Below are 20,760 nucleotides of genomic sequence, written 5' to 3' on the forward strand. Positions count from 1 at the left end.
CATGGAAAATAACAAATTTCACCATGAAATCATGTAATGAAGTGCCCCGTGTGTTTCACAATCACCATATGACATCCAGAGCTGTTAAATTTTTTTAAAACACAACACTGCCAGAAGTTTTTGCCCAAACTTCAAAAGCCTGTTTAAATGATTAAAACTAGAAGCATACATTCACTTTAATGTTAACTTACATTTATCATGTGAACTACTTATACAACAAGTTATATGCATGTGTTTTTGGGACAGAGGGGAACACGGTCGCATTTGCAGCATATGCTGCCCATCATAAATCAAAGCACGAGACAGACGGGGCTCGGAGGAGAAGACCGGAAAATGTTAAATAATGTACAATATTTGTCTGTATTTGCAATATACGAGCTGCTCGAGACAAACGCTGCCAGTGTGAATCCACAATGGGGGCGCGGGCTCCCGCTCTCCATACTCACCGCTCCTGCCCTGCTAACGTGTGCGGTGTGAAGCCGGCGTCAGAATCCGAAATGTGCCCAGATGTCCGCTTTCCAAGCTTTGGGTGCGTTTTTAATTACCCGTCTATCGCGGTCATCTCCCTCCGCCTCAGCCATCTTGATTGTTGTTGTTGTTATGACCCTGGAAGTAATTTAAACTTCACAACTTTATTGTCCAACTCAAGGCCAGAAAATAAACGGTGACGTAATCGATTATGGCACTTTGCCACATCGATGCTGAATCGTGCATGCCCCGCATTGCGATGCATCGCTGAATCGATTATTGTTGACACCACTACTATTTACGAGTTAGACTCCAGGCTTGCGGATGAGCTTCGGGGCTTGGGATTACTCCGCCGGCCTGCTACTACATCATCGACCTTGACTGCTGTACCCCAACCGCTGAGGAGGTGCTTGCGCCGCAGGCGGCATGAGAGGAAGCAGAAGAGGGGAAAGCGTGGAGGTATCCGGACTAGGCTAGCAGCTAGCCCACACAAACCGGCTATTCCAAGCATCTTACTCGCCAATGTACATTCTTTGGATAATAAAATGGACCACATACGGCTACTGAGATTGGCCCAGCGGACTGTCAAAGAATGCTGTTTCCTTGTGTTTACGGAGACTTGGCTAAAAGACAACATTCCAGACAACGCCATCTAACTAGATCGGCTAACATGCTACCGTGTGGATAGAGACCTATTCAAGGCAGGTAAGACCCGCGGTGGCGGGGTCGGTGTTTACATCAATGATGCTTGGTGCCGTGATACTGTGGTCATTTGCAGATACTGTTCACCCTTAGTAGAGTTCATAATTGTTAAGTGCCGACCCTTCTACATTCCGAGGGAATTCACAGTGATCATGCTGGTTGCTGTTTACATTCGCTGTTTATATTCTGTCTTGATAGTTGCACTCTTAAATTCACTCTCAATAAAACATTTTATTAAAACATTGTTTACATTTTATTGAATAGCTCAGCATTTCTGAATTACATCATTAATTTTTTTGTGGGATGTGTTTGATACTCATCACACTGTATGTTTGTTGTTGTTTTTTTCTAACAACTACCAAAATACAACCTACATCAACAAGAATTATATTATTGTATTATTGTTTCTGTTTTTTTTTTTTAAATCACTACAGTGTAAAACCGAACTTGAAATGTTTGTATGATACAGCAATTTATACACACACACACACACACACACACACACACACACACACACACACACACACACACACACATACATATATATATATGTGTGTGTGTGCGTAATACGCAATAATGAACGATATACATATATTTTACTATCTACTATAGTAGGATTTAATTTAATCATTTACAATCTAAATCACAATTATGATTAGGCTATTATTCAAACGATCACTCTATTATTTGCCTTACTTCTGCTGGCAAAAAGAGGCTACTTCTGGTTGTAAACGGCAGCCGACGTATGGTTTTTGTGGCAGGTACTGTCGGTTGGCAGCAACTTCCTGCTGGCAGCTGCCGATTTATCTCTTGACTCCTTCAACAAACGACTTCCTGCACACGGAGAGAACCTTCTGCACATCATCGAACAAACAGGTATATATTTCACATTTACATCGATATATGACACGTGAAGGTAAGATACAACACTAACACATGCGTTTAGTTTATTTCTGTTTGTGTTTTATTACGGCATGAGCTGCAGTAACATCAGTACACTTTCTTTTGTTCCGTATTGAAAAGACCAACTGTTCAGTGTTGAGAAACAGAACATTTGAAGTGTTCATTTTATGTTCACTCTGAACAAATATCAAATACCAGAATGAGCAAACATACATAGGAAAGATTTTTATGAGTATTTGAAAATGGGACATTGTGTAAGTGCTTCATAATGTCATACATCCGTATGCTCATATGCAATTCAATGATAATTGACAGATGCCATTTCCTGATTTCCATTTCCATGAACATGAAAAAATGCCTGTTGTGTCATATTTGGCATTTAGCCTAAATTACCATAAATGTAATAAATGATGTATAATAATTAATGTATAGCATATACAAACATTAAAATAAAAAGTAACATTAATGATAATCAATAAATTAACATGAATATTAACATTAATTAATAGTAATAAATAATGTATAATAATTAATATATAATATATAAAAAGTAATACAATTAAAATTAATAAATGATGTATAATAATTCATGTATAGCATATACAAACATTAAAATAAAAAATAAAAGTCATGTTTAAAAAAAAAACATTTGTTATTTATTATTTGTGTCCTAATAAGATGGAAAATAGCAATATATTAATTTTTTGATGTCTCTTTATGGTCTTGGCCTTTTTAGGGTTAAATACAAAAGTATAAATGAAACGCCTTTATTACAGAGTCTTTAAAGGGGTGATGAATTGAGAAATCAACTTTTCCTTGAGCTTTTGATATATAAAAGTTAATGGTGATATAAGAATATCCTGTAAGTTTCAGAGCTGAAAACTTCCTTGTTAGTCAAAGAAAAGCTTTTATTGACACCAGGCCCAGATAACAAGAGATCTCAAAATATGTCGACCACTAACGTCACAGAATGCAGAAGCTCCGCCTCAAGCCCCGCCCACCGACTCGTGGAGCTAAACGGGTCGAGCAATACACATGCTGGTTCCAGCTCAAGTGCGTAAGACATTGCGTTTGTTCGCTTCATTTCACCGCGGAATCGATTGTAAACAAGACACAGGTGGAGACTGGATTTGCAGACATATTGAGATTAAAACACAATGTTGTGCTTCTGGATCCGACAGGGACGGTGCAACACACTTATGTGAGTAAAACGTGTTTATATGTGTTAGTCGTGCATTGTTACAGATCGTTTGATATCTATTGATTACACACCTCAGCACGCGGTCACAGGCTGGAGAAGCTGTTATTGGTTCATTCGGGATCAGACTCGGACTTGTAACGTTATGGGCCATGGTTCGGACTTGACTTTTTTAAAAGCCCAACATCCCCGGGGCTAAGTGTTTTTCAGCCTGCCAATGGGTAATCTTAAATAGTGAAATAACATTCCTTTCTTGCGCGCGCATGTGTGTGTGTGTGTGTATGTGTGTACAGTTCAGGGTTATATTCACTGATCGGACGACAACATTCCAGTTAATCGCAGGTGGATGAGAGATGAATAATTGTGTTTGTTTGATAAAGACATTTTGCGAGTCCTGTGAGCATTTCCCCAGACGCTTTCAAAACAATCCCCACATGTACTGAGAGGAGCTGAAGCTCATTAAATATGCAAATCTTATCCAATCCTAGCCGTGGGCATTTACTTCCAAGTCTTCAGTGCGGCACGCCCATCAAAACCGACCGTTTTTCAGAGAGCCTCAAAACCAGTGCAGAAAATAGCCTATTATTATTCATTATGATGTTTCTAGCTTTCAGTTATACTGTAATGTAACGTCATCAATGTTTCATATAGACATTAGTATCAGTGATACTGGCCTTCATTCATAAAAAGATGCCATTACAACACACATTTAAAATATGCTGTCTTTAAATTGTTTCTAAATTAATTTGGATATCAAATATATCAAAATATTAAAAACTCCATATAAAAAACTCATCATGATTAATTTCAGAAAAAATTTGATTAATTCGTTATTTTTTTTATTATCAATTCACAGCACTAATATCTAGTTGTGACTTGAAGTGCTTAGAGTGCAGTGTTATGTTGCAGTATTTGTCCTGAAAAGTAAATGTGATGTTTGTTACCTCAATAAATTTAAGGTCATTCCTATTTTATGTTTTATGTTCTATTATATTAACATTAAAAACACTCTTTTTACGACTAAAATAACAGTTAAGGGTAAAAAAAACTGAATTCCCAAAAATTAAAACGAAAAAAAAAAGGAATTAGCAAAAATTAAAACGGAATTTGGGAAAAAATAAAACGGATTTCATAGGGCCCTACAAAGTGCGGCTGGCTTGACTGTGTATTTTCAACGTGCGACTGGCTTGACTGCAGTAGTATTATCAGGGATGGGCAGTATTTCAGATACATGTATTTAAAATACGTATTTGAAATACAAAATACTATTTTGTATAAAGCCTTTTAAAGCCTAAATCAAATGTAATTTGTTTTTAAATACATTTAAGATGAGTATTTTTGTTTTTTCAAAATACTTAAAATACTTTGAGCCAGTCAACCTCTTTATCAGGAGCTGTTTGTCACGGAACGGGGAATGAACAGACGGCAGGTAGAAAGACAGGATCCAAATTGCAGGGGAGAATTTATTGAAATAAACAATCAAAAATCAGGAACAAAATAAGACTGAGAAAAAAACAATCAAAAACAGGACTCCAGAACAAAACAAACCAGAAAACCACAGAGAACTGGGAACAGGATAACCTGCATGACATGAAACATTAAACAACGACCGACAGAGAACCAGAGAAAACATGGGCTTTATATACACACAGGGGAGACTAGCTAAATGAGATAATAAGGGGTGTGGTGAATGGGAACACCTGGGAAAACGTCTCGGTTACTATGTAACCCTCGTTCCCTGAAGGAGGGAATGGAGACGTACATCGGAACTGACCGATGAATTGGGATCTGTTTTCTGAGACCAATCTATTTTGAGTGTATAGAAACGAGCCAATGAACATGGGCATGCGGTTCACGCATTCCACGCACCGCCCCGCGCTGCGGGTATAAATACGGAAGTGGAATACCGCATATTGCTTTCAACTGAGGAGCCGAGATAAGTGGCTCGGGCCTTCAGCTGAAGAAAAGCACCTGGCGACGGGACGCACATCTCCGTTCCCTCCTTCAGGGAATGAGGGTTACTAACGTAAACAAGACGTTTCCTTTCAGTCGGTCTGACCGACGAATTGGGATCCCTACCAACACACCAGGGATGCTGGCCCTTCAAGCGTCCTGCCTGAGCTCGCTGGACCACTCCTATGTTGGAGTGGGAGTCAGGGTTCCCGGCAGGGAAGGACAGTCACTGCTGTTCCTGCAAGACCCACTCAGTGTGACTAATGGATAACGCTGGGAAAGTGTGCCCGTCTCGGGAGATGGTACGCTGCGGAGCCACGTCCTTCAGTGGAAGGAGATGTGGAATACACATAAGGACTAACCTAACAGGGTAGTACAACATATGGAAGTCTCTGGGGTGGATCCAACCTGGTCCCAGGGGGGAAAGAACACGCCCAGAGACGGCAGAGCGGGCTCTGTCAAGGGAAAGACACGGGGCTAGCCGAGTAGGGTAGCTGGTACCGTGGAGAATACACATGTGGGGTAGCCGTGAGGGAACCGCTACATATGGAACCCAGCCTACACACACGTTCCACAAGCATACGGGTGCAGGCCTGGCGTCAGACAGCCGCTACGTCTGACACCGAAGGGGTGACGGAGGAGCTCGACAGGGTTAGCCATTTCCGGGGAACACAACTGGAGACAATAGATGCACGTATCCGGCCCAGAGGGCGGGAGTGGCGTATGCAAGCCGACACTTAGAATGGGCACTTAGCGCTGCTGGCCACTGGGGGCGAGGATGCGGAAAGTTACCGGCTCTACACGGAGGCTATAGAATCTAGCGAACGTGTTAGGTGTCGCCCAGCCCGCAGCTCTACATATATCTGTCAGCGAGGCGCCTTGAGCCAACGCCCAGGAAGAAGCAACACTCCTTGTTGAGTGTGCTCGCAAACCAAACGTGCAAGGCACGTCTTGGGACTGGTAAGCCAAAACGATAGCATCCACTATCCAGTGAGCTAACCTCTGCTTGGAGACAGCCTTTCCCTTCTGCTGACCTCCGTAACAAATGAAGAGCTGCTGTGAGGATCTGAAGCTCTGAGTCCGGTCAACGTAAGCGCGAAGAGCGCGGACGGGACATAAAGCTAGGACTGGGTCTGCCTCCTCCGAAGGCAGCGCTTGCAGGTTCACCACCTAGTCCCGAAAGGGAGTGGTAGGAACCTTGGGCAAGTATCCAGGCCGGGGTCTCAGGACAATGTGAGAGTTGTCCGGCCCGAATTCTAGGCACGATTCATTGACCGAAAGTGCATGCAGGTCCCCTACCCTCTTGATTGAGACCAATGCCGTCAGGAGAACTGTCTTCATGGACAGGATTTTTAGCTCAACAGACTGCAAAGGCTCAAACGGAGGACCCTGGAGTGCTCTAAGCACCAGTGCTAAATCCCAAGAGGGTAACGAGGTTGAACGAGGAGGATTCAGTCTCCTCGCACCTCTGAGGAACCTGACGATTAAGTCGTGCTTACCTAAGGATTTACCGTCTACTGCATCGTGATACGCTGCTATTGCCGCGACGTACACTTTGAGGGTGGAGGGAGACAGCCTTCGCTCCAACCCATCCTGCAGGAAGGAAAGCACAACATTAATCAAACCCAGGTGCGCTGAACCAGACAGCCGACGAGCTCTCTCGTCAGTCGACACCTCCGGGCGAATGGCGACTCCACCCCCGGAGCGTCCAGCTGATATGGGACCACTTCGGAGTTGCACAGGTAAACCTGTTCGCTTCTCCGGACTCGACCCATTGCCAGTGGTACTATTCCCTGACCGGGGGTATCTTAGGCACAGATGCACTGGCGCACAGCTGGCCCCGGGACCTACGCAAATATGCGTTTCCCCCAGTGAGCCTTCTCGCACAGACACTGTGCAAGGTCAGGGAGGACGAGGAGCAGGTCTTGTTCCTGCAAGCTTTTTTCCAAGACTATGTCTGTTCCATTTCTCCCTCCGCCTGCTTGAGGCACATCCCCAGAAATGACATCTCCCAACTAAAACAATTGCAGTTGCTGAACAATTTGCACTACATGCACAATTTAGACATCTTTAAAAAGAAGACACTTTAGAGTTTATTACCCAAACATTAAAGTAGAAAAAAACTTAGAAAGACAAACAGTTATAGAAGTTGAAGTGTCTTGAAGATGATTTGTGCTACAATGAACACTTTATTATTTGATGTAAAAATATATGAAAATAAGCCTGGAGGAATCCAGTTAGTTGATGAATTGAAAGGCACAAGTCTCATCAGTTTATATTTAAAATTTGACGAAGATATCATGAAAAATGGGGTTCCTGCATGCTTTTTTCTAAGAATATGTCCAGGTGCCAAGAAACCTACAGGAGACTTGATAACCTAATGCTATGAAGTGTACTGCAAGCTGTTTTAGCCATCATATATGATGCTTGAATGCTTTTTCAACTATAAAATAATAGGCAGAACCATAAGACTTTGTATTAGTGATTTATTTGTACAACAGAACTTATAAAAATATAATAAAAATAAAATATTTTATAAAAAAGAGCTAAACTTCTTTGCAACTGAAAATACAACAAGTAATATAAGTATAATAACTATAAATATAACTAGTAATATAAATAACAATATAATATAAATATATAGCTATAAAAACACACACAATTTGCAAATGTAAAAAAAAAAACATTTACTGGCCTTTTACTGGCCGATTCAGGTCTACAACAGCAAGTGCAGATCTTGAAGAATCTGAAAGCTTCCTTCGCTTTTCTGCTGGTTGGCTGGTGCTTGGATGCCATAGCTCATCTGAAGACTCAACCTGATGCCTGTAGAATGGCAAGGAAAGGAAAGAGAATTAGCACTGCATATACTATTTCTGTATAGTTTGCCCATTCAATCAACAATCACACTGTCATCATTCACTCTAATTACAGGCCATCCCATGAACAATGAAACTGATGGGCAGTCGGTTAGACAGCATTCATATTGACGGCCACCTATACATTCTCACACAGCCCAAGCATCAATCTAACGGCCGGCTATACAGTGAGCATTCATATTGACGGCGGCCCATACATTCCCACACAGTCCTACAATCAATCTAATGGCCGGTGATACAGTGAGCATTCAACAATCACACAGATGGTCGGCCGTCCAGAACTTTTCTTTTTTCGTCAATTCGTTTTTTGTAGCACAGGGAAAAAAAATGCATTTTATATATTATATATATATATTTTAGCAATAGGGGTGGGAAGGGTTGGCAGCCCAAACCACATTCTCCGAGAGGAGGAACCCTTTTTTTTTAAGCTACAGATCGACTCATGGAAGTATACCCCCAGGGGAGACCGAGAGGGGGGGAGAATGAGAACCCCAATCTGACAGACCCAAGGTTATCGACTAATGGCAATGGAGAAACGACAACGACCGCAGTATGCAGGTGCGGGAAAACCTGCAAAAACAGCCGTGGCCTAAAGATCCACCAAGCCAGGATGAAGTGTTTGGAGAACGAACATGTGGCACAGCGCACAGATGTCACATCTGATGAGACGCAGGAGGAGCCGAGCCAGGAAGCACCCCATAGTGCTCAGAGTCTCCGTGTGCCACTTACCGTCCCCCCAAATCTTCTGCCCCAAGCAAAGGTGCGAATCAAGTGGCCACAGGCCTGTAAAACGGCAGTCTGGAGGCAGTTCGACGAGGACGTCGACAAGGTGCTTGAAGCTACGGAGAAGGGAGATGTGAATAGAAGGCTGCAGGCAATGACGACCATCATCTCCAGCCTAGCTCAGGAGAGGTTCGGTTCCGAAGAGAAGCGATCAACTCCAACCACCTACTCCATGAACAACAGGGCAGCGAAGATCCACAATATCCGGCAGGAGTTGAAGTCCCTCAAGAAGCAACACAAGGTAGCCAGTGAGGAGCTACGCCCCCCCCTGGAGGAATTGAGAGCTGTCTTGAGGAAAAGGCTGATGACCTTGCGCAGAGCAGAATGGCACCGAAGGCGTCGAAAGGAGAGATCCAGAAAGAGAGCTTCGTTCATTGCCAACCCCTTTGGCTTCACTAAACAGCTCCTGGGACAGAAGCGTGACGGAAAGTTGCTCTGTTCAAAAGAGGAAATTGACCAGCATCTGCACAGCACTTACAGTAATCCTCTCCGGGAGGAAGAGTTGGGCCAGTGCAACATCCTTATAGATCCACCTCCCCCCACCAAGGAGTTCGATAGCAGGGAGCCACTGTTAAAAGAAGTCCAGGAAGTTGTGCGTAAGTCACGATCTAGCTCTGCCCCTGGACCAAGCGGAATCCCACATAAGGTCTACAAGAACTGCCCCTTGCTACTCAGGCGACTCTGGAAGATCATTCGAGTCATTTGGAGAAGAGGAAAGGTGGCACAGCAGTGGAGATTTGCTGAGGGAGTCTGGATCCCCAAGGAGAAAGATTCCAAGAAGATAAATCAGTTCAGAATAATCTCATTGCTGAGCGTGGAAGGCAAGATCTTCTTCAGTATAGTAGCAAGGCGTCTGACCAACTTCCTCTTAACTAACAACTACATAGACACATCTGTGCAAAAGGGAGGAATTGCTGGAGTCCCAGGTTGCTTAGAACATACAGGAGTGGTGACTCAGCTCATCAGGGAAGCTCGTGAACACAAGGGAGACCTCACAGTACTGTGGTTAGACCTAGCCAATGCATATGGCTCTATCCCCCACAAGCTGGTCCAGACCACCATGACCAAGCACCACGTGCCACAGCACATTGCAGATCTGATCTTGGATTATTACAACCATTTCAGGATGCGAGTCTCGGCAGGAGGTGTGACATCAGATTGGCACAAACTGGAGGTGGGAATAATCACAGGCTGCACAATCTCTGTGATCCTATTTGCGGCGGCTATGAATATGATTGTCAAATCGGCAGAGCCTGAGTGTCGGGGGCCCCAAAGCAGAGGAGGGGTCCGTCAACCGCCAATAAGAGCTTTTATGGATGACCTGACAGTCACCACAGAGTCAGTGCCAGGAGGCAGGTGGATACTCCAAGGGCTGGAAAAACTCATCCGGTGGGCTCGGATGGAGTTCAAACCAGCCAAGTCCCGTTCGCTAGTGTTGAAGAAGGGCAAGGTCACGGAGAGATTCCAGTTCAGCATCAAAGGGGCAAGGATACCATCACTGTCAGAACAGCCGGTGAAAAGTTTGGGCAAGGTTTTTGACAGCAGCCTCAGAGACTCCGCATCAGTCCAGGCAACCTGCCAGGAGTTAGACAGCTGGTTAAGAGAAACAGACCGTTCTGGCCTCCCAGGCAAGTTTAAAGCGTGGATTTACCAACATGGTATATTGCCAAGAATACTCTGGCCACTACTTGTGTATGAGGTTCCCATTTCCACGGTGGAGACCTTGGAAAGAAAGGTCAGCAGCTGTCTCAGGAGATGGTTAGGGTTGCCCAGGAGTCTCAGCAACATCGCCCTCTATGGAAACACCACAATGCTCCGGTTGCCTCTGAAATCCCTGGAAGAGGAGTTTAAAGTGACTCGGGCGCGTGAGGTACTTATGTATAGAGACTCCAACGACCCAAAGGTGGCTCAGGCAGGAGTGCTGGTGAAGACGGGGAGGAAGTGGAGCGCCCAAGCCGCTGTGATGGATGCACAGGCTCGACTGCGGCACAAAGAGCTTGTGGGAGTGGTGGCCCGAGGCAGAGCAGGCTTGGGGATGTTCCCAACACCTCCTCGACAAGTGCGGAAGGGGAAAGAGAAACGCAGCCAGATACAAGAAGAGGTCAGAGCTGCTGTGGAGGAAGGAAGGACGAGTAGAGCGGCTGGAATGGGGCAACAGGGGGCCTGGACCAGGTGGGAGCAGGCCGTGGACCGCAAGGTCACCTGGACGGAGCTCTGGCAAAGCGAGCCGCACCGCATAACTTTCCTGATTCGGGCAGTGTACGATGTTCTGCCTAGCCCAGCAAACCTCTGTACGTGGGGAAAAGCAGACACACCAACTTGCCAACTGTGCCCTGCTCGTGGAACGCTGGAGCATATTCTGAGCTCCTGCCCAACAGCGCTCGGCCAGGGTCGTTACACTTGGCGCCACAATCAGGTGCTGAAATCTATTGCAGACACCATCAGCAAAAAGATCAGCAAAGGCAGCCGAGGGAGCAACACCACTCACTCGATTACATTTGTTAGGGCAGGAGAACAGCCACAAGCAGGGAGGAAGGTACCGGCAGGGATACTGGCATCAGCCAGGGACTGGAAACTCTCTGTGGATTTAGAGAAGCAGCTGAAATTCCCCCAGCACATCGTCAGAACAAATATGAGGCCAGATATCATTCTAGTCTCAGAGAGCACCAAAAACATAATAATCATGGAGCTGACCGTGCCATGGGAGGACCGCTTGGGAGAAGCCCACGAAAGGAAGATGACCAAGTATGAACATCTGGTCACAGACTGCCGAGCACAGGGCTGGAAGGCGAGATGCATGCCTATCGAGGTTGGCTGCAGAGGATTCGTGGGGCACTCCCTCCACAAAGCCTTTACTGCACTGGGCATTGTGGGAACAACAAGGAGCAGGGCCATCAAGAACACCACCGACGCAGCTGAGAAAGCCTCGAGATGGCTCTGGATCCGTAGAGGAGCACCATGGGGGAAAGCTATTGCTACCTGAACACAAGTCACGGTCTGATCAGCCGTGGCTGGGTCGCCTGGGCGAGGGTGTCTGATGTTGAAAGACCCGAAACACCCGAGGACCCCAGGTTACATCACTGATGATGTGTTCAGGTGCATCTGAAGATGTGTTTCAAGAACTTTATTTTTTCTGTGTGTGCTAGAAAAATTGCTAAATATCCGTATATGTATAATCTATACTGGTATATTGTAATTTTTCTAGCACACAAGAAAAACATAAAATAAATACAGTCTCAATATATATATATATATATATATATATATAAACACAATTACATGTGTTATATATATATGTTTTATTTACACACACATGGGGAAAAATTATATATACTTTTTCCCCATGTGTGCTAGGAAAAATGCAAAATATCAGCATATGTATAATGCATACTGGTATATTACATTTTTTCTAGCACAAAGAAACAATAAAATAAATACATTCTCACACACATTCTCAATATACATAAACAACTACACATAGCAACTCACCGGTATGTTATTGGATCAACTTCTCTGTCAACAAGCACCGTCAACGCTGTATTCACTCTCCTCAATGTTTTCCACAGCTTGCTGCTTCGAGTGAGCTCAAATAAAGCATCTTCAGCACAATAAAAACTTCTTTTGACGATCCATTGGATAATACATTCCGTCCAGTTAGTAAGATTAGCAAACAGTTACTACAAAGAGACCTCTGTTTGTTTACTAGCCCGTTAGCTCTTAGCTGTCAGATGGGGGTGTGTCAGACTCGCAGCATCTCGTGGGGAGATAGCGCCACATTGGCACATTCAAATGAATAAATATTCACGCCCATGTGACAAATATACACATGCCAGCTGTCGTTGGAATCGTGTGTTCATTGGCTACATTTTCTGTCAGTCATGATGATTCAATGCTTTTATTGGCTCCAGATAAACAGACATTATCATTGGATGAGCACATCCTGACATCAGCTAAACCGAGTGCTATGGTTGGATGTTTTTGACTATATCCCGGCTATCTTTGCATGTTTTTGAGTGGGGTTAGTTGTACTATGTTCGTAACATTCTAAGCTATAAACCCATGCCACTTTATGCTACCGGGAGACTGTTTTTGGTGCATTATTTTATTGCATAACAGTCTAGTATGATACTTCGCTCCGCAGAAATGCGATGTAAACAAAGGATTAACCATCAATATTACACCGTTATTGTTTCGTTGGATTAAAATGCTCTATGGGATGTTATTCAGTGGACCCTCACCTTTCCATTCATTCTGGAATTTTTAGCAGTGGATGCGTGTGTGGCTCGTAATTAGGACACTAAAGGTATGTGCTCTGTTTTTATTAATGCTTGATTTGATGTGTATTGCTTATATTCATGCAAAAATACAGCCGTTATAAGCTTCTCATTGAAAAACAGTGGTCTGTCCTCGATGCTTGAGGTTTAGACCTTTAGAATGATATATAGTTTGTCAAGATTAATGATGTTTTTTTACGTTAAATCTATTAACAAACATTACACTCGTGCTAAAAATAGCGCTTCAACCCGTGCACGTGCTCATGAAGCTTAAGGAGCTTAAAGGTCCCATGGCATGAAATTTTCATTTCATGAGGTATTTCAACATTAATATGAGTTCCCCTAGCCTGAATATTGTCCCCAAGTGGATAGAAATGTTGATCGGTGTAAAACCGAGTTCTGGCTGTCTCTCTCTGCCTTTGAGAAAATGACAGGCCAGACTAGCCAATCCTGAAGTCTCCTGGTTTGACTTCCAAGCAGGAACGGTTACCTCCCTTTCCTCCACCCAGAGAATCTGGCACGCCCATGCAAACACTCGAGATCATTAACGTTACTTGTGAACGAGTGAACACTGGCAGTTTCTCAGTGTTTGGATGTACAAATGAAAACAGAAGTCTTTCTTCAGTTCCTTCTGATCTGTGATCATTGATTTCTTATGTGTAGCTAATTATTTATTATTTGTGGACACGCAGCGGCTTCTCTCTCTCTCCCGACAGAACAGTGTTTTCGTGTTTTCTATCTTGTGAGTCAGTGTTTTTGTACGTCCTTGTCGCGTCTATCTGTTCTAAAATGTGCATACAGTCTTTTCTGTTTAACATCAGCAGTCACATCTTTAGAGATAAACCTCACACACGCCGAAGCTCGGCCTCCAACATCCCCGACCCCCAGTACTGCATCTGGCCCACAGCGGAGGCACCAAACGCGGCGTGAGATTAAGCAGAAGGGTATCCGGCTAGGCTAGCCAGCTTTCCCCACAATAAACTGGATTACATTCGATTACAGCTGTTGTGTCCTTGTTTGCGCTGTGTAACGTTACTCAATGCGCGTCAATGACGCTATTCATATGATTGGAACATATCTAGAAATAATGCTATACTCAACACTTACTAACTCGTTCATCTCGCTGTAATGGTACATTGCATATGTTACAAAGTTGGTAGAATAATGATGAAGAGGACTCGGTGTGACTGGGATACAAACACAATAAACTCGCGCTGACTGACAGCGCTCTCATAACTCAGTAGTTACTATAAATAACTTTGTTAGCAATCGCTTCGTCTCCGTGATGTCCGGTTCGCGAACGAATCATTCTTTTGAATCGGTTCTTTTTAGTGAACCGAACCAGTTCACCAAATCGGACTGAATCGTTCTAAACGGTTCGCGTCTCGAGTCAGCGCTGATCCATAATTTACTAAAGTTACTTACTTTCTGACATGAGTGACAGCCCCTCCGACTAGAAATAAACTAATAACCTGAAGTATATGCTAGTAACTACAACAGTTTACCCTGAACTGAGACATGCTGAGAGAACTGATGAGAAGTGAACACAGGTCCATCCGTCTCTCTGGCAGACTCGTGCCTGCTCGTGCCTCGTTAAACCACGCCCCCTCCGCTCATTTAAAATGCAAAGATGTCAGCCAATCACAACAGTGGGCGTTTTTACTGAAGTCTCACAGCAGACACGCCTCTTGAAGCAGGGCATTCAGCCACAGGGCAAACAGCAGTATAGAAAAAATGCCTTTTATTTCTAAATTATGACATTTTATGATGTAAAAATCATACTAATAATATAAGTACACCCCAGAAAACAATATAAAATAATAGAAAAATGCCATGCCATGGGACCTTTAAGGAGTCAGGTTTAAATGTGCAAGGCAAATAAAAGCAGCCTTTTAAAACTGGTATTTAGGAACATAACTTAAACTTAAATAAAATAGTCAGTCAAAAAGCCTTTTAAAAAAACACTGACCTATCATTTAGCTTATGTTCACGTTTTTCATCAGAAAGATCTAAATATCTACATTGCAAGGAAGAAGAAAAAAAAACAGTAAAAAAAATCCTTAAACAGTCTGGCAAAAAGCCTTCTGAAAAACACTGAACTATCCTTTAGCTAATGTTCAAGTTTTTCTTTAGAAAGATCAAAAGATCTACATTGCAAGGGAGAAGAAGAGACCTCTGGGCATTTACAATATCCCCTGCTGTTGAAAATACCCTTTCACTGGGCACCGAGGTAGCGGGTATACACAGGTAGGTCTTTGCTAATGAAGACAGAATAGGATACCGCCCTGCATTGTCTCTCCACCACTTAAGAGGGCAAGCAGACCGAGAAACGAATGCTTCTTTGCAGTAAGAGTCGGTTTTTGTCTATGGAACAAACATATAAATGGTTTAAAATGTTCTCTGAGATCGAGCACTGACTGTGCGTTATAAAACAAACATATAAATGGTTTAAAATGTTCTCTGAGATCGTGCACTGACTGTGCGTTATAAAACAAACATATAAATGGTTTAAAATGTTCTCTGAGATTGCGCACTGACTGTGCGTTATAAAACAAACATATAAATGGTTTAAAATGTTATCTGACATCGCGCACTGACTGTGCGTTATAAAACAAACATAAATGGTTTAAAATGTTATCTGAGATCGCGCACTGACTGTGTGTATAAAGCAAACATAAATGGTTTAAAATCTTAAACTTCGGTTTTGTTGTTTTCATCCTTACAAGTATCGCTGTCGGCCATGCTGGCTTGCTGTGAGCTTGTGTGGGCAGCGTGCAATCCTTTTGGCTTAACAACGGTTGTTGTGACGACGCAGCCCAAAGGATCATGGTTTATGTAGTTAACAATGATTTGTTCCGCGGGACTGTGTTTATTCCTCTTGCTTTTTGACAGACACCTGTCCTTTTAATATTGTAACCCAACCACGACGATATCGAGACACGTTTACCACCGCGATAGCGCGATATCGTCAATATCGTTACATCCCTAATTCAGACCCGACTCGAGAGGCCCGGAGGTGGCCCGGAGTGTTGCCTGAGTACTCCAGGTGGGGCAGAGTGTGGGTGAGAAGGCCTGGGGGCGTCCTTGGTGCCCACACTGCTGCCCCCTGGCGAGGGGTGAGAGGGGAGGAAAGGAGTGGCAAGGCCCGGTGGCGTCGCACACTGCCAACCTGTCCCTCTCGGGGCTCAGGGAGGGAGGAAACTGCTCTTTTATTGAGAATGTGGGTACCAACGAGCCAATGGTAAAGTTCTCGATGGGCGCGAGGGTTCGGGACACGGTGGAGGGTTGTTGTTCACGGTACCAGCTTTGTAGACATTCTCCCCCCTGTTCTCCTCCGGGAGGAGGAGGGGTGCGGACAGCAACTCCTCTTCTCCCTGGGCTCCCCATGTCAGGGTTGGGCAGCACCCTTACGACCAGCACCCTGCTTCCCCCATTGTGGATCATGCCATGCCGGCGACTGAGTGGAGGCAGCAGCAGGTCGCCGGGGCAGGATGTTTTTGATGGCCTCCGTCTGCTTCTGGGCCACCAAGAACTGCTGGGCGAAGTTCTCGATGGCGTCGCCGAAGAGGCCGGACTGGCAGACAGGGGCGTTGAGGAACCGCACTTTGTCGGCCTCACGCATATCCACTAGGTTCAGCCACAGTAGGCGTTCCTGGACCACAAGTGTGAACATCTCCCAACCCAGGGTGCATGCGGTGACTTTCGTCGCCCGGAGGGCGAGGTCCGTCGCGGTACGCAGTTCCTGCATAACCCCTGGGTTGGAATTACCCTTGTGCAGTTCCTTGAGCGCCATGGCATGCAAAGATAACGCAGCTTCCCCGCAGGCTGTGTAGGCTCTGGGAGGGGAGACGTGGGTGACCCCGCCAGTCGGTAGCGGTCTTTAGACACAGTTGCATCGCTACCGACCGCTCCACTGGGGGGACCTCCACGTAACTCTTAGCTGCTACAAAAACTACAAAGAACTACAAAACTCCACAGGAACAGGACACAGAAAAGAACACAGAACCTAGTCACAAATAAACTTCAACATAAAAGTCCCAAAAGTGCAAAACACAGAACAGATGTGACATTACCCCCCCTCAAAGGAGCAGCTTCCAGACACTCCAGAACCAGTCACGGAGGGAGGTGAAGTGGTGGCGGAACAGGAGGAGGGATGGAGGGTCAGGAGTGGGCACTGGAAGCTGGGTGGGACCTGAGGCAGATCGGGTGGCCTGGGTGGAAAAGGCTGATCAGGAGGTTTTGGTGGCACAGGCTGGTCAGGTGGCCAGTATACCACAGAGGGGTCAGGTGGCCTGGGAGGAACAGACTGGTCATGTGGTTTGGGTGACACAGGTTGGTCACGGAGCTGTGCAGACAACAGGTAACTGGGCTTGGACACAGACTGGTACAGTCCATTCTCTGGGCACTGTGCAGGGGGCGGAGCCATCTCTGGACGCTTGTCAGGGACAAGGGATGTCCCTGTGCTCTGGGTACGGGTAGACGGCCCCGATGTGGTGGCCATCCCGGCTGAAATCCTCACCGCAAGGACGTCAGCGGCTCGCACAGAGCAAAGCGCCGTGTCCTCCAGCCTCGAAGCCAGTCTCCCCTATCTCTGGGTTGCCCTAAAGTCCTCTTCCGTGGAGCTGAAGTGCACAGGCCGCATAGCACTCCAGTGTCCAGTCAGAATCCCATAGCGGCATGCGTGAACGGAGTGGCTCTGATAGTCCCCCACGAAAGAAGATCATCAGGCATGCTTCACTCATTTTAGTCAGGCATGCCTGATAAATTCCAGCACATAGTCCTCAGTGCTTTGCTCTCCTTGACAGAGATGCTTTATTCTTCCCGCTGGATCCATTCTTGGGTCGGTCATTCTGTTACGGAACGGGGAATAAACAGACGGCAGGTAGAGAGATCGGATCCAAATTGCAGGGGAGAATTTAATGAAATAAACAATCAAAAATCAGGAACAAAATTACATTGAGAAAAATAAACAATCAAAAACAGGACTCCAGAACAAAACAAACCAGAAAACCACAGAGAACAGGATAACCTGCATGACATGAAACATTAAACAATGACCGACAGAGAACCAGAGAAAACATGGGCTTTATTTACACACAGGGGAGACAAGGGGTGTGGTGAATGGGAACACCTGGGAAAACTAATCGACATGGAAGAACTACAAAGAACTACAAAACTCCACAGAACAGGACACAGAAAAGAACACAGAACCTAGTCACAAATAAACTTCAACATAAAAGTCCCAAAAGTGCAAAACACAGAACAGATGTGACATTAGCCAAGTTTACATGCGCACTTTTTTGTCATTCCGATTAAAATCATACTGATTGAAAGATTCGGTGGACTGTTTACATGAGACGTTATCTAAACCGATCTGGTGTTTACATGTGCTGATTTCAGTCGTAATCATTATGTGACATGCGCACACAGTTTGTCTGTCGCATAGATTCGTAACGTTAGTATCGTGGATCAATAGTTCTGTGTTGGTAATATTTATTTTTCTGTGGGGGGACATAAGACTAAACTAATTTATGTTCTTTACAACCGCTATTTCAACAGCTGTGAATGATGAATGCGGAAACAAAATTAATTCAATTAATTTATTTTGAAAAACAAAATTAACTATAAAATGCACCCAAATTATTATTAAAAACATAGGATGTATGGTGAAACAAGAATGAAAGCATTCAAGACGTGCTCCGCATCATGACTGCATAGATATTTCAGATGATTAAGGAAAGATACCATAATCACAAAGGTGTAAATATTAACAAAAGTAATTGAAGTAGACTGTGGGTAATGTCACTTAACCAATTTGAAGCAGTTGTTTAACTTTTTTTATATCTAACTTACGAGAAACAAAATGTCGACAGGTCCTCTCCAGCAGCTTGAATATTCCCCGTTGCCATGGCAACTTTCAGCGGCCACCAGGACTTATGCAGTTTTATAAAAGCTATTTATTATTTGTTGTAAAGTGTTAGAATCACCTCAGAAAAATGTATTCTTCTGTCAGGCGCAGTTGAAGCCTATAGGACAAACGCTGTCAAGATGAGATGCTGTAGCCAGGCTATGTCTGTGTCATAATTCCAACATCATGTTCATAAAATGTTACGAAATAAAACGTTTAATACCTCAGAAAAATGAACTTTCCTCTCTTGTAAACATTAGCCTGGTGTGAGCCCGGCGCGTGCTCTTCAGTAGTCGAGGTGAGCGCTGTATATCAGTCACAGAAAGACTCACAGTAATCGGATCAGGTCGTTTACATGGAGGAATTTTTCGTTTGATCGGTTCATGAAAAGGTTTATCCCACCCCTCTCAAACCGAATACAATTTCATTCAGTTTGGCCATTTTTATTCCAATTGAGGTGTTTATACGGAGCATTTTCATTCGGATTGGACTTTTAAACCGATTACAGTGGTCCATGTAAACGCACCTACTGTTCTCATACATCAACTAGTTCAGACCAGACCCAAACCCCAACTAAATATAAAATTAAATAACCACATAAACAACAAATTGTTTGTCACTATAGCAACAGTAGACCCTGTTAATAAACCTTGATCTCTTTTGCAATACATATCGTCTAGTTCAGCTTGCAATATCAAGAGTTTATCTTTATCTTCACTGTTTAATTCTGCTTTATCACAGTATTTACTCTTTTCCTGGAACAGATTATATTCTTCTCTTCTTTTTTCATGGCAATTTCCTTACTGAACTTTATAGAACATTCTCTAATCCTATATTTCACAAGTTCCCATTTAATGTAGAAACTATCTGTAACTCGGTTCGTTGTACTCTTGGATGGGAAGGAAGAAGACAGGGTCGGCGAGACTGGGACTTGCGGTTTTTATTTACAACACTCAAAACAAAGGACGCACGTGGGCGTTTCAACTTCTCAATAAACTCAGGAACAATTCTCTGTCAGACGGCTTGTCTCTTCACTCATAACTTCTCAGGATCACTTTCTCCTTCTGGTAGGTACTGCAGCAAGTCCAAGTCCAACTCTCTCTCTCATCTCTCTCCCGGCAGCCGCTTATATGCGGTCTCTCCACGCCAATTACTGCAATCAGAGACAGGTGTTCGTCATTTGCACTTGACCTACTTACCGACCGCTCGGCTCCGCCCTCTCTCTCCCACTACAGACCTCGCGGGACCACGCCCACCCCGCCACATACCCCCACCGCCCGACTCAGGCCGGGGAGCCATCCGGCCTGCAGCCTCCCCCCCCCCCCCCCTCCTGGAGAGGAAGTCGGCCACAGCCATCTGAGCACCCGGCCTGTGGACCACCTTGAACTTAAAGGGTTGTAACGCCAGATACCAACGGGTGATCCGCGCGTTGGTATCTTTCATGCGGTGGAGCCACTGCAAGGGGGCGTGGTCCGAACAGAGGGTGAACTCCCGCCCGAGGAGGTAATAGCGAAGGGTGAGAATGGCCCACCTGATGGCCAAACACTCCTTCTCTATGGTGCTGTACATCGTCTCTCTCTTAGAGAGCTTGCGACTGATGTACAGCACCGGCCGCTCTTCACCCTCCACCTCCTGGGACAGGACCGCGCCCAGCCCCCTGTCCGAGGCGTCAGTCTGTAGGGAAAAAGGGAGAGA

At 44.7% G+C, this 20,760-nt stretch overlaps 1 protein-coding gene across 2 annotated transcripts in view; it reads left to right on the forward strand.

The window, feature by feature from the left end:
• Positions 1-1,957: 1,957 nt before the first annotated feature.
• Positions 1,958-20,760, forward strand: part of LOC307130996 (protein NLRC3-like) — a 95,346-nt gene continuing 76,543 nt past the window's right edge. Inside the window, exon 1 of one of the 2 annotated variants that reach the window (XM_079824359.1) lies at positions 1,958-2,046. The gene's annotated coding sequence lies outside the window, so the exon portion shown is untranslated. The remainder of the gene's footprint in view (positions 2,047-20,760) is intronic. The other variant, XM_079824360.1, reaches the window with a different exon arrangement.

This window comes from Gobio gobio (assembly GCF_949357685.1).
Source record: "Gobio gobio genome assembly, chromosome: 8".
Taxonomy (NCBI): domain Eukaryota; kingdom Metazoa; phylum Chordata; class Actinopteri; order Cypriniformes; family Gobionidae; genus Gobio; species Gobio gobio.